This window comes from Topomyia yanbarensis, chromosome 2, assembly GCF_030247195.1.
Source record: "Topomyia yanbarensis strain Yona2022 chromosome 2, ASM3024719v1, whole genome shotgun sequence".
Lineage (NCBI taxonomy): Eukaryota > Metazoa > Arthropoda > Insecta > Diptera > Culicidae > Topomyia > Topomyia yanbarensis.
This window is the reverse complement of record NC_080671.1, coordinates 249040888-249060272: the sequence shown is the minus strand read 5'-3', so window position 1 is coordinate 249060272 and position 19385 is coordinate 249040888. Positions and strand designations below refer to the sequence as shown.

Genomic DNA, 19385 nt, shown 5'->3' with positions numbered 1-19385 from the left:
TGTGAAACATGGCTAACTTCTAATATAAACCTCAACTTCCACGATTTTAACATTATCCGCTTGTATCGAGAAGACTCATATGGAGGGGTACTTTTAGGGATCAAAAAGTGCTACTCCTTCAATCGAATCAACCTCCCTTCGACGCCAGGCATTGAAGTTGTCGCTTGTCAAACAACAATCAAAGGCAAAGATCTTTGCATTGCTTCTATTTACATTCCTCCTAGGGCCATGATGGGATATCGAAGATTGTCCAACGTGACCTTCCCTCGCCCCGCCTGCTTCTTGGAGACTTTAACTCTCACGGTACGGGGTGAGGCTGTCTATACGACGATCTTCGACAATTCAAGACCTTTGTGACAACTTCAATATGACAATTCTGAACACAGGGGAAATGACACGGATTCCTAGACCACCTGCGCAAGCAAGTGCACTGGACATATCTTTATGCTCGACATCACTACGGTTAGATTGCAAGTGGAAGGTAATATCTGATCCCCACGGTAGTGACCACTTACCAATTGTAATTGCAATCACCACTGGTTCAAGACCATCGGCACCAATCAATGTTCCCTATGACCTCACACGAAACATTGATTGGAAGAGCTACGCGGTTGAGATATCCAAAACTATCGATTCAACACAGGTACTTCCCCCGGAGGAAGAATATAAGTTTTTGTCCAACTCGATTCTCGATAGCGCGATTCAAACTCAGACGAAACGAGTACCCGTCGTGAACACCCAAAAACGTTCTCCCAACCCGTGGTGAGATAAAGAGTGCTCAGACGTGTACGCGGAGAAAGCTGCCGCGTATAAAACCTTCCGGAACGACGGGTTAGTTGCTAGTTATCGAGTGTACGCGATATTAGAAAAGCGAATGAAAAATTTAATGAAAGCTAAGAAACGCAGTTACTGGTGCCGGTTTGTCGACGGGTTAACAAGAGAAACATCGATAAGCACTCTTTGGGACACGGCCCGACGTATGCGAAACCGAAACAGTACTAACGAGAGCGTGGAATATTCAAACCGTTGGATATTCGATTTCGCCAAGAAGGTTTGTCCGGATTCCGCCCCGGCACAGAAAATCTACGATTACGATAGTGGAGTTCTCACTTGCTCTCTTATCATGTAACAATAAAGCCCCGGGGCCAGATAGAATCAAATTCAACTTGATGAAGAATCTGCCAGACTCTGCCAAAAGACGCTTGTTGAATTTATTTAATAGGTTTCTTGAGGGTAACATTGTCCCACATGACTGGAGACAGGTGAGGGTCATCGCCATCCTAAAACCAGGAAAACCAGCCTCCGACCACAATTCGTATCGTCCGATTGCAATGCTGTCATGTATCCGGAAGTTATTCGAAAAAGTGATCTTGTTTCGCCTCGATAATTGGGTCGAAACAAATGGCTTACTGTCAGATACACAATTTGGCTTCCGCAAAGGCAAAGGGACGAACCTTGCGTTGCTCTCAACAGAAATTCAAATGGCATATGCTAACAAAGAGGAGATGGAATCAGTATTCTTGGATATTAAGGGGGCTTTCGATTCAGTTTCGATCAACATTCTTTATGAGAAGGTGCACCAGCATGGTCTTTCGCCAATTTTAAATAACTTTCTGCTAAACCTGTTGTCTGAAAAAACAAATGCATTTCTCGCATGGCGATTTATCGACATCACGATTTAGCTACATGGGCCTTCCCCAGGGCTCATGTCTAAGCCCTCTCCTCTACAATTTTTACGTGAATGACATTGACGAATGTCAATTCCTGCACGCTAAGGCAGCTTGCAGATGACGGTGTGGTCTCTATTACAGGTCCTAAAGCCGTCGACTTGCAAGGACCACTGCAAGATACCTTGGACAATTTGTCTGCTTGGGCTTTCCAGCTGGGTAACGAGTTCTCTACGAAGAAAACTGAGCTAGTCGTATTTTCTAGAAAGCGTGAACCAGCGCAACTACAGCTTCAATTAATGGATCAAACTATTGCTCAGGCTTTAACATTCAAATATCTCGGGGTATGGTTCGACTCCAAAGGTACCTGGGGATGTCACATTAGGTATCTGAAACAGAAGTGCCAACAAAGGATCAACTTTTTCCGTACAATAACTGGAACATGGTGGGGTGCCCATCCAGGAGACCTAATCAGGTTGTACCAAACAACGATATTATCAGTGTTGGAGTACGGATGTTTCTGCTTTCGCTCCGCTGCGAACATACACTTCATCAAACTGGAGCGAATCCAGTATCGTTGCTTGCGTATTGCCTTGGGTTGCATGCACTCGACCCATACGATGAGTCTCGAAGTGCTGGCGGGCGTTCTTCCGCTGAAAAATCAATTCTGGGACCTCTCATATCGATTGCTCATTCGATGCGATATTCTGAACCCATTGGTGATTGCAAATTGCGAAAGGCTTGTCGAGCTTAATTCTCAGACCCGATTCATGTCCTTGTACTTCGCTTACATGGCGCAGAACATCAATTCATCTACGTATAACGTCAACCGTGCTCATCTCTTAAATACTTCTGATCCAACTGTACTTTTCGATACATCCATGAAGGAAGAGATTTGTGATTCCGGATCATATTCGCCCACAAGTGGTCCCAAATATTTTCTATAACAAATACCATCAAGTCGACTGCGCCAAAATGTTCTACACTGACGAATCAATTCTCGACGGGTCCACAGGCTTCGGTATCTTCAACGAAAATCTTGCTGCCTCATTCAAACTCAATGATCCTGCTTCAATTTACGTCGCAGAATTAGCTGCCATTCAGTATACTCTCGGGATCATTGATACTTTGCCCTCAGACCATTACTTCATCGTTTCGAATAGTCTCAGCTCCATTGAGGCCATCCGTGCGGCGAAGCCTGGAAAGCACTCACCGTATTTCCTGGGAAAAATACGGGAATATCTGAGTGCTTTATCTGAAAAATCTTACCAGATTACCTTGGTTTGGGTCCCGTCACATTGTTCTATTGCGGGCAATGAGAAGGCGGACTCTTTAGCCTATGTAGGCGCATTAGAAGGCGACACTTACGAAAGACCAATTTGCTTGAACAAATTTTTCCGTATCTCTCGTCAGAGGACGCTCGATAGTTGGCAAACCTCATGGAGCAATGGGCATCTGGGACGGTGGCTACATTCCATTATCCGGAAGGTATCAACGAATGCTTGGTTTAAGGGGTTGGATGTGAACCGGGACTTTATTCATACGATGTCAAGGATCATGTCCAACCATTACTCGTTTGACGCGCATCTCCGTCATATAGGGCTTGCTGAAAGTAATCATTGTGTTTGTGAGAACGGCTATCACGACATCGAGCATGTTGTTTGGCTGTGCGCAGAGTACTGTGTTGCCAGGTCCCAACTAATAGATTCCCTTCGGGCTCGAGGTAGATCACCCTATGTGCCAGTCCGGGACGTTCTGGCAAGCCGTGACCACCCCTATATTTTTCTTATCTATATCTTTTTGAAAACCATTGATGTCCAAGTTTAATACATTTTCCCCTCTCTCATTCACAGTAGAATCTCACCAACCTATCCCTGCATTTACAATATGGCATTGCTTCACGAGTCTTCGGTGCATACCCTTCTTGATAACCGTATATCCAGAACATCATAACATACCTCACATGCAGATGATATAGAGAACATCATGACAGCATCAGAGTGCCAATAATTATCCGAAATATCGACCCTCCCCTCGCCCCTGCGATTACAGGCTGGAAACTACAACACTACAACAAAGTGTGCATATCCGCCACAATGATCAATCAGCAAACGACGATGTCAATTACAAAATATGTATCCCACTTCCTACCTTTTTCCTCTACTTACATAAGAGGGGAGCAAGCCGCCCCTAAATACGGCTTTCCCTTCCCCCACTAACATGTGACATGTAATTAAAAAAATGAATTATCGGCCTCGTTAAGCTAAAGCATTTGGGCCTAAATAAACGTATTTAAGAAAAAAAATCTTTCGTCCGCATTTAATGTTAAATATCTCTTTTGATAATAGTCCGATTTCAATAATCTATAGCTTGTTAGGTATAGGTATTCGTTAAAGCTGTCTAAAAACATATAAATTGTTAATCTATATTGTCAATTTCAGCAAATAATTCAAAAAAACTGCAAAAAACGCCATTTTTACGCATTCAAACATTCATATCTTGGAAACTAAACATCAGAATCAAGAACAAATTAATAGCGTTCATACTGTTTTTAGTTCTTTCATCTAAAATTGGTTTGGATGAGATCGGTTCAGCCATTGCTGAGAAACACGAATGAGAATTTGTCCGTTACATACACACACACACACACACACACACACACACACACACACACACACACACACACACACACACACACACACACACACACACACACACACACACACACACACACACGCGCAGACATTGTCCCAAATCGTCGAGCTGAGTCGATTGGTACATAAAACTCGGCCCTCCGGGCCTCGGAAAAATTCTTGAAAGTTTGAGCGAATTCTATACATTTCTTTTATAAGAAATGTAAAACCGTGTTAAGGGTGACAGTAAACGTGAAACCGACGTAAGAGTTATTTCCAAAATGTATACTATCAGTCCAAAAATGTATTGTGTATCATTGGCGCTACACTGCGGTTTTTGGAGGAGTTTCACGACACCAAGCCGTCGGAGTGTTAGAATTGTTTGTTGGCTGTGGAAGAATTCGATAAGTTTTGGTATGTGTGGTGAAAATAAATTGAAAACGGCAGTTCCAAAAATGGTGAATTACACATTGTGAAATGAATTTGATTTTCTTTTTGTATTAGTATAAAGCTTAACGATGAAATTTTTTACGGTTGTGAATCAGTGAACTTTGGTACATTTCTGCTTAAATTCGGGGTTGGACCAACGAGGGATCGACAGCCGGCCGGGCAAAATTAAGTTAAAATTAAACATTCTATTTACAGATTGGTGCTAAAGTTGCTTAAAACAGAGATCAATTTCAGTTCGCTGATTACGTGTTATAAACTTTTGTTGTGCTCCCACCGGATCCCAGACCTTACAACTTTTTTGTCGATTTCGCCGTTATACTATGGTAGGGAGCAAAGGCTACTGTGGGGTTCGTCGCGGTTGCGGTAATTACCGCAAACGCGCGGTATTTACCGCACCCGCACCGCAAAATCTACGGTGCGGTGAGACACTTTTTACGCAGTGTCTCACCGCACCGTAGAAAAAATCTGCAGTGCGGGAAAGAGCGTTTACAGTGCGGTTTTACCGCAACCGCACCGCAAAAAAATTGATAAAGTGATAATTTTGATTATTCTAAATTGATAAACAGACTGCTATTACGAAAGAAAATATAGCAGTGTCCGAAATATTTTGACGCTATTATTTTTACGACATATTTTGGACTTGTTATTTCATACTTCTAAGTAAAACTTCACAAACTAACCATTCCAAATACATAAAATGCAAGATCCAGGTAAAGACAAAATTATTAGATCATTTAAAAACAACAAATTTTTACTCTTAAATCCAATTAAATGTGAATCACTTCTCCCGATTTCTGTTGGAAATCGTGGTATTATGAATCGTTTTCGATATCAATTTTTCAACTGTGAATTTTGACTAATTTAAAGGAATTAGAGATGAACTAATTATGCTGGGACTTAAACACAACCCAAAGAATATAATTACCTTCATCAAACCAAACGAATTTGGAGTAATTGGCAGTAAAGCATGTAGCATGCCAAAACGCATCACATCAAAAATATTCAGACGCTTGTGTACAAATATTCCCTTGCATGCAATTTTAATCTATTTCGAATGAACTTTTAAAAAATATTCCGTCTCACCAAAACCCAAATTCGCATGGGAATGAAATGGATAGATACGAATGTGTTAAGTAGTATTTGTAAAAATACGTACTTCCGACTACGAATACTCGAATCACTAGACGCTCATCTGAGGATTTACAGAACTGCAACTCGTCCATTTCGATCCTGATCGTGGAAGAGGCAGCAGTGTGAAGTTCTTTTTTTAGCATCGCGGTGTGTTTTAAAAGGTAGTTTGTTAAAAATGTGAGAAGTTTTTTTAGGATTAAATCTATTAAAAAAGTTCCTTTCCGATAGGCATAGCTAGTGAGGTCAGTGAATTGTGCGGTCAGAAATACAAATTTGAATTCGCTACACTTCGTGCGAACTTGTGTGTGAAAAGAAGGTAAGATTAAATAATTGAGTTGTGTGATAAAAAGCTTCAAAGCGTCGAATAGCCGATCGACGGCTTCTTTTCTTTTATTGAAAGTTTGGAGGTTTTCCGCCATCCGCGTTCTAGCGACGCATACGCTCGGCACGCCGCTCGTCTCGTTCCGGCTTCGAAAGTTCCCTACGCTTTTGGCAAAAAGTCGGAAGGAAGCAGCAACATCATCAACGCGCTTCGTTAGAGCGACGACCATCTTCATCATTGAAAAGTCGGCCGAATTCAACGCCCGGTAGGCAAAGGCCTAAATAGCGTCATCATTGCGACGTCATTGTAGATACCGTTCGTCGCCATTGCTGAATTGGTTTGCGATAGCAAGTCGGTGCCGAAGCCGCAATACCAGTCGGCACAAAGCTGAGATGTAGCTCTGCTAGATCGACGCTGTTCCTGAAATAACGCATGTAAGTTAAAAATAGATCATTGATCCGTGCACGTAGACCAATACACACAAAACTCAAACCTTCGAAAGCTTTCTTTGCCGCTCAAAAGCTAAAGCCGAGCGCTTCTACTGCTCAGTGCAGCTTTATCCGCTAGCAGAGATTTTGACAGCACTTAGGTAGACAGAAGAGGGGAAAGCTAGAAAGAAAGGGAAGGAACACAAAAATGTAGAACTGAATGAATATATGAAACCTAGGTTAAGAATAAATGCCGTCTTTTAATCCGTCCAATAAAATGTTTTCCTGTTAGTTAGTGTTACCTGAAATGTTTGTATTTTTTATATTGATTAGCTTTCTCGTGTAGTGAATTTGGTTCGAGAAGATTTCTCACGTTTCGCGTCGTTTCCGTAGATTGAAATTTTCGTTTTGTTTGTTTTACTCCGATGGGCTATCGTGAATTAGTCCCCACTACTACTGACAAAGCGAGAGGGAAAGAGTGTTCGACTGAGCTCTGCCTGTGATGATAACTGATCGTTTTAAGTGCATGAGCTTTCGAGTTGGTATAACGATCATTTCTCTTGCGTCTTTGCTAAACATAGTAGTGGCTCCATCTATACGCGAAACGGAGTGCATCTTTTCACATTTTGTGTTTACCTACCGTTCCTTTGCGCCATTTCGGGATCAATTTCTATAACCTGCTCTGAGGCTAGGTTTCATGCAGGGGAATTCTAACCTGACGAGTGGTCCTCTTCGAGGGTGGCGCTAAAGCTGCTCGTTTAAAACGTCCTGAGGAGCGTTTTGGTATACGGAAACAGTACCTGAGCAATAGTTTGATCCATTAATTGAAGCTGTAGTTGCGCTGGTTCACGCTTTCTAGAAAATACGACTAGCTCAGTTTTCTCCGTGGAGAACTCGATACCCAGTTTGAGAGCCCAAGCAGACAAATTGTCCAAGGTATCTTGCAGTGGTCCTTGCAAGTCGACGGCTTTAGGACCTGTAATAGAGACCACACCGTCATCTGCAAGCTGCCTTAGCGTGCATGAATTGACAAGACATTCGTCAATGTCATTCTCGTAAAAATTGTAGAGGAGAGGGCTTAGACATAAGCCCTGGGGAAGGCCCATGTAGCTAAATCGTGATGTCGATAAATCGCCATGCGAAAAATGCATTTGTTTTTCAGACAACAGGTTTAGCAGAAAGTTATTTAAAATTGGCGAAAGACCATGCTGCTGCAACTTCTCATAAAGAATGTTGATCGAAACTGAATCGAAAGCCCCGTTAATATCCAAGAATACTGATGCCATCTGCTCTTTGTTAGCGTATGCCATTTGAATTTCTGTTGAGAGCAACGCAAGGCAATCGTTCGTCCCTTTGCCTTTGCGGAAGCCAAATTGTGTATCTGACAGTAAGCCATTTGTTTCGACCCAATTGTCAAGCCGAAACAGGATCATTTTCTCGAACAACTTCTGGATACATGACAGCATTGCAATCGGACGATACGAATTGTGGTCGGAGGCTGGTTTTCCTGGTTTTTGGATGGCGATGACCCACACCTGTCTCCAGTCATGTGGGACAATGTTACTCTCAAGAAACCTATTAAATAAATTCAACAAGCGTCTTTTAGCAGAGTCTGGCAGATTCTTCAACAAGTTGAATTTGATTCTATCTAGCCCCGGGGCTTTATTGTTACATGATAAGAGAGCAAGTGAGAACTCCACCATCGTAAACGGTGTTTCGTTCGCGGTATTGTAAGGCGACGCGGCGCGGTAGATTTTCTGTGCCGGGGCGGAATCCGGACAAACCTTCTTGGCGAAATCGAATATCCAACGGTTTGAATATTCCACGCTCTCGTTAGTACTGTTTCGGTTTCGCATACGTCGGGCCGTGTCCCAAAGAGTGCTCATCGATGTTTCTCTTGTTAACCCGTCGACAAACCGGCGCCAGTAACTGCGTTTCTTAGCTTTCATTAAATTTTTCATTCGCTTTTCTAATATCGCGTACACTAAATAACTAGCAACTAACCCGTCGTTCCGGAAGGTTTTATACGCGGCAGCTTTCTCCGCGTACACGTCTGAGCACTCTTTGTCCCACCACGGGTTGGGAGAACGTTTTTGGGTGTTCACGTCGGGTACTCGTTTCGTCAGAGTTTGAATCGCGCTATCGAGAATCGAGTTGGACAAAAACTTATATTCTTCCTCCGGGGGAAGTACCTGTGTTGAATCGATAGTTTTGGATATCTCAGCAGCGTAGCTCTTCCAATCAATGTTTCGTGTGAGGTCATAGGGAACATTGATTGGTGCCGATGGTCTTGAACCAGTGGTGATTGCAATTACAATTGGTAAGTGGTCACTACCGTGGGGATCAGATATTACCTTCCACTTGCAATCTAACCGTAGTGATGTCGAGCATAAATATATGTCCAGTGCACTTGCTTGCGCAGGTGGTCTAGGAATCCGTGTCATTTCCCCTGTGTTCAGAATTGTCATATTGAAGTTGTCACAAAGGTCTTGAATTGTCGAAGATCGTCGTATAGACAGCCTCACCCCGTACCGTGAGAGTTAAAGTCTCCAAGAAGCAGGCGGGGCGAGGGAAGGTCACGTTGGACAATCTTCGATATCCCATCATGGCCCTAGGAGGAATATAAATAGAAGCAATGCAAAGATCTTTGCCTTTGATTGTTGTTTGACAAGCGACAACTTCAATGCCTGGCGTCGAAGGGAGGTTGATTCGATTGAAGGAGTAGCACTTTTTGATCCCTAAAAGTACCCCTCCATATGAGTCTTCTCGATTCAAGCGGATAATGTTAAAATCGTGGAAGTTGAGGTTTATATTAGAAGTTAGCCATGTTTCACATAGGGAAAATGCATCACAATGATTGCAATTTAGCAAGTGTTTTAATGAATCAATTCTGGGGATAATACTTCTGCAGTTTCACTGTAAAACAGTGATCAGATCCCTAATTCCGTCTAATAAGTTAGCCATCGAAGGATACGATCGCTGTAAGGAGGGGCCATTGTTCAGTCAACTGTTTTAAAAATGTTCTTACTGTTGGTAGAATAGCAACCAGCAAGCTTTTCATAGGATCGGTAATGTTGAAAGCTGTGAATATCCAGTCCACAATGTCAGAAAATTTAAGGAATCCCGTTGTAGGTTGAGTTTCTGACTGTAAAATTGGAGCACTTGGGATTTTTGGTGCCCCTGGGAGTGCTGGGAACTCCTGGTTGTATCTCAATTTCCCAAAACCAGGAGGTATTATCTTCGGAATGTACCAGCACTTCCAGTTGATGAATTATTTTTATTTTGTACCCTTGTTTGGGACAACCTAGGACCCTTACGAGGAAGTTCAGGTGAGTTTTGATTAGGTCTTTTCCTAGAGTTTCCAAGCGGGGCCAAAGAATGCCCCTCGCAAGGGTCGTTAAAGGGCGTTATCGTCAGTTGACAAGAGAGCGAATGGGTTTTCGGAGATAAGTGGAACAGCTCTTTTAAGCATTTCTGCGTAAGAGCGTCTGGAGCGATCTTTGGCGGATCGCTTCAGTTTATCCGCGCGAAGTTTGTACGTTGGGCATGTCAAAAGTGCATGTGGATTCTCCCCACAGTAAACACACTTCTCAGCGGGCCTACTGCAAGTATCATCTGCATGGCGTTCCCCACATTTACCGCACCGTTGCTTGTTGCTACAGTAGGCGGCCGTGTGACCTAGCTGCTTGCAATTGGAACAATTCATGACCCGCGGTACAAACAGGCGTACAGGTAGACGAGCTCCTCCCACTTCAACGTAGCTCGGAAGTGCAGATCCGGCGAAGGTTACGCGAAACGAGTCTGATGGATAGTAATTACCATCTTCGATGGACTTTGAGTGCAATTGCTTGCACTCCAAAATCTTAACTGATTGAAGGTTAGGGTCTTTAAAGCGGCCAGCCCCATCATTCATCAGATCATCGATAGTTAGACCCGCATCACTTACCACACCGTCGATCTCCACATCACGAGAAGGGATGTAGACGCGATACTCCAGCGTAAAGAGGCTATTGCTAACGAAATCATTGGCCTGTTTCAAGTCAGTAACGACTACGCGCAGTTTATCTGACTGAACCGTTTTAATCTCGGTTACGGCCAAGTAACGTTTTGTCAGCTCCCGTGCAACAGTTATGCTGTTTAACGGTTTATTTTTGGGCCGAAAGTATACCACCCAAGGACCAGCGGATCAATCCTGGTAAACCTTGACTCGGGGGGGGGGGGGCTGTGAGACATTGGGGGGAAGTGGATCGACCATAACATTATCTGTCTCCGAATCAGATACACGTTCCTCTTCCCCATAAGATTCGTATTCGGAGAGTGATCCTTCTGTTTGTTCCATTTTGTTGCGGGAGCAACACGCTCGACCGCACTATTTAATTAAAATCAAAATAAAAAATCAAAAACAATAATAAAAAAAAATCGATAAGAAAAGTAAAAAACGAAACACTTCACCAGTTGGTTCCTGACGAGCTGGTAGGTGAATTGATCCTTCATTTGTTTTATCCGTCACCCTCGTGACCTTTACACAGTAGAGAGCTGATATAGCTCGTCTAAACAAAGCCGTCTTTCAGGCAAGAAAACTGTTTAGTAACGCACTTCACTGCACTACTTTAACCGATATCGCAGGTAATAATTATCACTCGCGGGACTGTTTACTAGTAATGCTTTACTGCAGCCTCTGCCACAGCAAGCACCTTCGTACTACCGAAAAAACTAAACCACACCGGAGAGAACAAAAAGCACTTGTTTCCCGGTACAAAGGTGGGTTACGAATTAAGGGAGTGAAGTTAGTGAGTGAACTTGATTTAAATTACCAATTGTTGAATATAAAATTTAAAAATGGCTTTGAAATTTCCATATGCGGAACACTTGTCGAATGACAAAGTGGATTACGAACTATTGCTTCCAGAGAATCCTAAAGGTTTTAACCAGGAGTTAACACTGGATAGGAGCTTCAGAGCGATCTGAACACCGGCTAAAACTACAAATCGGCAAAATAGTAATTCGACTGCGGTGCAACCATCGATTGAAGTACTCCTGAAACGCATCAACCAACTCGAATCGCAGTTAAACCAGTGTAAGATGGAAGCAGCCAATAATACATTATATATATATATATATATATATATATATATATATATATATATATATATATATATATATATATATATATATATATATATATATATATATATATATATATATATATATATATATATATATATATATATATATATATATATATATATATATATATATATATATATATATATATATATATATATATATATATATATATATTTCCCTTTTTTATTGCGACTATGTTAGTCACATTTGCTTTTTACGTTTTAACGACATTTAATTAGCTAGAGATTACTGGGTAGGGAAAGTTATGAAACTTAGAGCCATAGTACTCAAGTGAGAGCAAGGATGTGAAGTAAACAGATCGGAAAACTAGAAGTGGCAGGGTCATTAGAACAGGCTTAATATCGTACGGGCTTAATATTTGCCTTCTGTTAATGAGGGTCGAGCTTAGGCAGAATAACTACAAATCACCCGAGTTCACTAACATGCGTCCTTGATAAAGGTAGACGTATCTATCTTTACCGTGACAACCGGCAAAAATTAAGCCACGCAAGATCACCACTGAAAACCTGTTGACGATTAGCATCAATCTTAATGATGATTGCTGCTGTTCATCTCTGTGTGTCTATTGAATGCCGGGATAGATATATATATATATATATATATATATATATATATATATATATATATATATATATATATATATATATATATATATATATATATATATATATATATATATATATATATATATATATATATATATATATATATATATATATATATATATATATATATATATATATATATATATATATATATATATATATATATATATATATATATATATATATATATATATATATATATATATATATATATATATATATATATATATATATATATATATATATATCCTAGAATGAACGAAACCAGATTAGAACACGGTAACAACGAGCCGGAGAGGAGAAGATCAGTTACACTAGAAGCAGAGCATTTCGCCAGGACGGAACAACAACACACGGATGAGACGTTAAATCGTAGAATCAGCGGACTGCCGACTCCACGAACCGAAGGAAGCAGCGAAGATGAATCGGAGGAAGATTGTCGAAGACATAGGGCGACAGACTGGCAAGGGAGACGCCATAGGCAGAACTACAGAGAGGTCAGCGATGATTGGTACGGTTCGGGAGAACACAGTGACCGAGCAGGCCATGGAAGGATGGCGCATCAGGGTGGAATCTGGCGAGAGAATTGCGAACCTCGACACTACCGGAGAATAGAACACTGGAAATTATTTTTTTCAGTTTCGGTGGAGAACTTCCTGTATAAGCTAAAAAGATCGCCGGACGTGAGGGAGTGTCAGACACGAGTCTACTACGTGACATTCATCTCATTTTGGAAGGACAAGCTTCGGACTGGTTCTTCACGTACGTCGACGAATTTGAGAACTGGAACGATTTCGAGGAGAGGATACGATATCGGTTTGGCAACCCGAATCAGGACCAGGGAATTCGGCAAAAAATCCAGGAACGCAAGCTGCACAGAGGAGATCCGTTCATTGCGTTCGTGACAGAAATAGAGAGGTTGAACAAACTGTTATCAAGACCCCTCTCGCGCAGACGGAAGTTCGAAGTAGTATGGGACAATAAGCGACAGCACTACCGTTCGAAAATTTCGATCGTTCCGGTGCGAGATCTTGACCATCTGATTCGACTGAATCACGGTATCGATGCAGCCGACTTGAATCTTCAACAGCCGGTTGCTCGTACCCAGCGGATGGTAAATCACGTGGATTGTGAGCAGTCAGAGTACGACAGTGACACCCGGCAAGCGATCGACGCAATCAATCCAAGGGCGGAAGCGAAAAATTGGAGACCGTCAGCAGATAAAAGGAACGCGACGAATCTTCAAAATGCAGAGTACACCTAGCTAAATATCTGTTGGAACTGCAGGAAATCCGGTCACAATTGGCGGGACTGTAGAGAGACCAGAAGGGTGTTCTGTTATGGTTGCGGAGAACTGGGGAGGACGATTCACACTTGCACGCATTGTGCTGCAACTGCTCGAATACAACCCAGTCAGAACCAGGGAAACCGTTAAGGGGGTGTACGCCGGGGAACACGGTCATCCCTACAAACGGCAAAGTTCCCATTAAACCCGGTTACGACCCAATTAATCGTGTCCACACGATTCAAATCAAAACCTGAAAGTGTCCATATTTACGAGTGAACGTTTTTGACAGCGAAATAACAGCGTTGTTGGATTCCGATGCAGGCATATATGTAATTAATTCGTTGGAGCTCTCTGAGAAATACGGATTGAAGCTTCAGCCAACAAAGCTGCGAGTGTGCACGGCCGACAACACCCAGTACAATTGTCTGGGTTATTTAAACATCCGGTACACTTATAAAGGTGTTACGAGAGTAGTTCCGACTGTCGTAGTTCCAGAAATCTCAAAACCAATATTAGGTTGTAATTTTTGGAAAAGTTTAGGAATTACTTCTATGGCCGACCTGGGACACGGAACGTTAACGAGCTCATCGCTAGAGCCGTTAGGCACGTTGCCACCTCTACCGCTAACAGGCGAGGATATAACGCTGGACGTTCCCACATTCGACGTACCGGATAACGCACAGGTCCCCACTAAGGATTCGATCGAGGTGGAGCACGAATTGACACTTAACGAACGTCGAGTGTTGGTGGAAGTTGTGAAGGACTTTGCATTCACATCCAGCGAAAAACTCGGTCAAACCAATATGATCGAGCACGAAATCGTTTTGAAGGAGGAGGCGAAACCTCGGAACCAGCCAACGCATCGCTGCTCTCCTAGCATACAGAAGGAAATAGATGCTGAGATTGAGCGATTTGGGAAATGGATGTGATAGAGGAATGCTACAGTGGATGGACAAACCCGCTGGTGCCCGTGAGGAAGGCGAACGGGAAAATACGAGTTTGTCTCGATTCTAGAAGGCTGAATGCGATGACGATGAAGGACCAATACCCAATCCGGAACATGCTAGAGATTTTCGGCAGACTAGAACACGCGAAGTACTTTTCCATCATCGATTTGAAAGATGCGTACTTTCAAACTCCGCTGAAGGAAGAGTGCAAGAATTTGACCGCATTCAGGACCTCGAAGGGCCTTTTCCGGTTCAAGGTTTGTCCATTTGGAGTAACCAATGCGCCTTTCACTATGTGCCGACTGATGGACAAGGTGATTGGCTTCGATCTCATGCCAGCAGTATTTGTCTACTTGGACGATATCGTTATTGCGACCAAGACGTTGAGCGAACATTTTCGTCTCTTGCGGATTGTAGCCGAGAGACTGCAAACGCAAATTTGACTGTTTCTTTAGAAAAGTCGAAATTTTGCAGAAAGCAAATTAAATATCTCGGATATTTGCTAACGGAAAGAGGTGCAGCAATTGATAGTTCCAGAATCGCACCGATTTTGGACTATGCGAGACCGAAGAACTTCAAGAACGTGCCGCTGCTGCTGGGGTTAGCCGGATTTTATTAGCGGTTTATTAAAAACTAACGGAGGAAAGGAGCTTGCAACATTACCGCCGATTGCCTTTCAAGGTCCATCAATCTCCTCGGTAGAACTGGTAGAACAGATTAAAGCAAACTCAGCGAAGTTCGCCGAATACCGAATAACGGACAACGTAATCTACCGTTACGTTAAAAGCGAAAGCCGTGTCGACGATCCACGATTCCGCTGGAAAATGTTCCCGAGAAAAGAAGAGAGGGTACCAATCATTCAGACCGAGCATGATATTGCGCACTTAGGAATAGAGAAGACGCTGCAGGCACTGAAGCGTCGCTACACCTGGCCAGGCTGAAGAGGTGAAACAATTCTGTCGCGAATGCGTTAAATGCGAGACCTCAAAAGCCAGTAACATCAACGCAACCCCTCCGATGGGAATGCAGAAAGAGTTCGTTGAGTATCCTTGGCAGTTCGTTACGCTGGATTATGTAGGGCCGCTTCCGGCATCGAGAAAGGGTAGACACACGTGTCTGCTGAATGCCACCAATGTTTTTAGCAAATTCGTCCTGATAGAGCCATTCGAGAAGCAAAAGCGAATTCGCTTGCCGATTTTGTCAAGAATATGATCTTCTTACTCTTCGGCGTACCAGAAGTGATTCTGACAGACAACGGTACTCAGTTCACGTCGAAAATCTTTCGCGAACTGTTGGCAGACTTCAACGTAAACCACTGGCTTACACCGGCTTACCACCCTCAGGTAAACAACACTGAGCGAGCGAATAGGGTAATAACAACAGCGATTCAAGCAACGATAAAGCAGCACAAAGATTGGGCAGACGATCTGCAAACGATTGCATGTGCAATCCGGAATGCGGTTCACGAATCGACGAAATATACGCCGTATTTTGTAGTCTTTGGTCGGGAAAGGGTGTCTGATGGTTTTGAATACCAGAAAATACGGGATCAGCCAACGGCAGGTCCAATGTAGAATGACGAAGCGCAGAAAAGAAGAAAAAAATTGTTCGACGAAATAAAAGAACAATTAACGAAGGCTTATGATCGTCTTAAAAAGCAATACAACCTTCAGTCAAACTCAGATAGTCCCACATATGCTCTCGGGGAGACTGTTTTGAAACGAAACTTTGCGCCTTCAGACAAAGGGGAAGGTTTCTGTCCAAAGTTAGCCCCAAAATATGAACTAGCCGTAGTCAGGAAAATATTAGAAAAATACTGCTACGAGCTTGAAGATTCCACTGGGAAAGACTTGGCGTCTTCTATGGGAACCACCTGAAAAAGATGCATTTGCCCAAGCAGTAAAATTTTTGGCGATGACTTCGAAAAACAAAAAAGTAGATGTATCCTATAAGAGCGAGAATGAGCACGACTCTGAAGCCTTCTTGAAGTCATTCTCTAGGAAACTTCCTGTACTTCTTTGATGACAGTAAAGCGTGATCAGACCTCACGAGAGGGTTTAAGATGGATCTCAAGCTATGCGCACTTCATACGAAGCAACCAAGAAATTAAAAAAAAATCCATCAAACAACCCAAACGGGGAAGGAATAATCAATAAACAGGGAAGAAGACTTCCATCCCTTTGTAAATATTGTACATATTAGTATTGTGTACAAATATTCCCTTGCATGAAATTTTAGCCTATTTCGAATGAACTTTCTCACCAAAACCCAAATGCGCGTGGGAATGAAATGGATAGATATGAATGTGTTAAGAGGAAAGAGTATTCTTAAAATTCAAGCGAGAGAAATGGTTGTCGAAAGAGTAGTATTTGTAAAAATACGTACTTCCGACTACGAATACTCGAATCACTTGACGCCTATCTGAGGATTTACAGAACTGCAACTCGTCCATTTCGATCCTGATCGTGGAAGAGGCAGCAGTGTGAAGTTCTTTTTTTAGTATCGCGGTGTGTTTTAATAGGTAGTTTGTTAAAAATGTGAAATTTTTGGATTAAATTTACTAAAAAAGTTCCTTTCCGATAGGCATAGCTAGTGAGGTCAGTGAATTGTGCGGTCAGAACTACAAATTTGAATTCGCTACATTTCGTGCGAACTTGTGTGTGAAAAGAAGGTAAGATTAAATAATTGAGTTGTGTGATAAAAAGCTTCAAAGCGTCGAATAGCCGATCGACGGCTTCTTTTCTTTTATTGAAAGTTTGGAGGTTTTCCGCCATCCGCGTCATAGCGATGCATACGCTCGGCATGCCGCCCCTTTTCGTTTACCACTCTGCTGACCCCACGTTTCGGCTTCGAAAGTTCCCGACGCTTTTGGCAAAAGGTCGGAAGGAAGCAGCAACATCATCAACGCGCTTCGTTAGAGCGACGGCCATCTTCATCATTGAAAAGTCGGCCGAATTCAACGCCCGGTAGGCAAAGGCCTAAATAGCGTCATCATTGCGACGCCATTGTAGATGCCGTTCGTCGCCATCGCTGATTTGGTTTGCGATAGGAAGTCGGTGCCGAAGCCGCAATACCAGTCGGCACCCAGCTGAGATGCAGCTCTGCTAGATCGACGCTGTTCCTGAAATAACGCATGTAAGTTAAAAATAGATCATTGATCCGTGCACGTAGACCAATACACACAAAACTCAATCCTTCGAAAGTTTTCTTTGCCGCTCAAAAGCTAAAGCCGAGCGCGCATTTCTACTGCTCTGCGCAGCTTTATCCGCTAACAGAGATTTTGACCGCACTTAGGTAGACAGAAGAGGGGAAAGCTAGAAAGAAAGGGAAGGAACACAAAAATGTAGAGCTGAATGAATATATGAAACCTAGGTTAAGAATAAATGCCGTCTTTTAATCCGTCCAATAAAATGTTTTCCTATTAGTTAGTGTTACCTGAAATGTTTGTATTTTTTATGTTGATTAGTTTTCTCGTGTAGTGAATTTGGTTCGAGAAGATTTCTCACGTTTCGCGTCGTTTCCGTAGATTTGAATTTTCGTTGTGTTTGTTTTACTCCGATGGGCTATCCGGAATTAGTCCCCACTTACAAAGCGAGAGCGGAAGAGTGTTCGACTGAGTTTTGCCTGTGATGATAACTGATTGTTTTTTAGTGCATGAGCTTTCGAGTTGGTATAACGATAATTTCTCTTGCGTCTTTGCTAAACATTGTAGTGGCTCCATCTACACGCGAAACGGAGTGCATCTTTTCGCATTTTGTGTTTACCTACCGTTCCTTTGCGCCATCGGGATCAATTTCTATAACCTGCCCTGAAGTTAAGTATGATGCTGGGCAATTTTAACCTGACGAGTGGTCCTCTTCGGGGGTGGCGCTAAAGCTACTCATTTAAAACGTCCTGAGGAGCGTTTTGGTAGACGGAAACCGTAAGCGGCCATTTGGCCCGCTACAATAATACTAATGTATGAAAGCGTCCAAAATAAGGAGGGGTCCAAATTAGGATGATTATTCTATCATTCGTCCACCAACATGGTTTTTCTATCTTCTTTGATTGCTGTGTCATTTCGATGTAAATTTTTCTGCAGTCAATTTTATTGGACTCTTTCTCATAGTTTTTTTTCGCGCACTTCCATTTAAATTTACTATAATTTTCTACCAAATTAAATCCTAATATTTTTCAGTTAAGACTATTTTGTAGCTTTTTTGAAGCTTTTTTTGTCATATACCACGTAGTTTGACTCCCGTTCACTTCAATTGAAGTTTTTGCCATTGGCTCTTTGGGAAAATATTAGAGGACATTAAATGCTAGAACTTTCGAACTAGCATTTAGAAAATTACACTTCATACATTTTTGAAGGGAGCAACAACACTATTTTTAAAAATATAAAAATTTTACCGCATTACCACGCGGTGCGGTAAATAAAGTGCGGTTGCGGTAAGCGGTGCGGTTTTATTATTTTTTTTTTGCGGTTGCGGTGCGGACAATCCATTTACCGCCCACATCCGCATCGCGACGAACCCTAGGCTACCGTGGACGGCTCATGTTAGGGAACCATGTGTTTGCGAGCAGATGTTGCCCGAGTGTAGCACATCGATCGAAGGATCATAATCATAACCACGTTCTACTGATTCTGTTCTTCCTGTTCTTCCTTTATGGACATAAATCTGAACAATGATCAGATTACGCAGCCAAACGGAACTTTTTCAGAATATTTTACCATGGCTTTCTATATCGGTTCCGTATAAGGCAAGAAACGATTATGCAAAATC

The 19385-nt window shown here is 42.4% G+C and overlaps 1 protein-coding gene across 5 annotated transcripts in view; it reads right to left on the bottom strand.

Annotated features, from left to right (window-relative positions):
• The window catches only part of LOC131683057 (scavenger receptor class B member 1), a 1664068-nt gene that overhangs the window by 1422519 nt on the left and 222164 nt on the right, over window positions 1–19385 (bottom strand). The gene's annotated exons all lie outside the window — the stretch shown is intronic.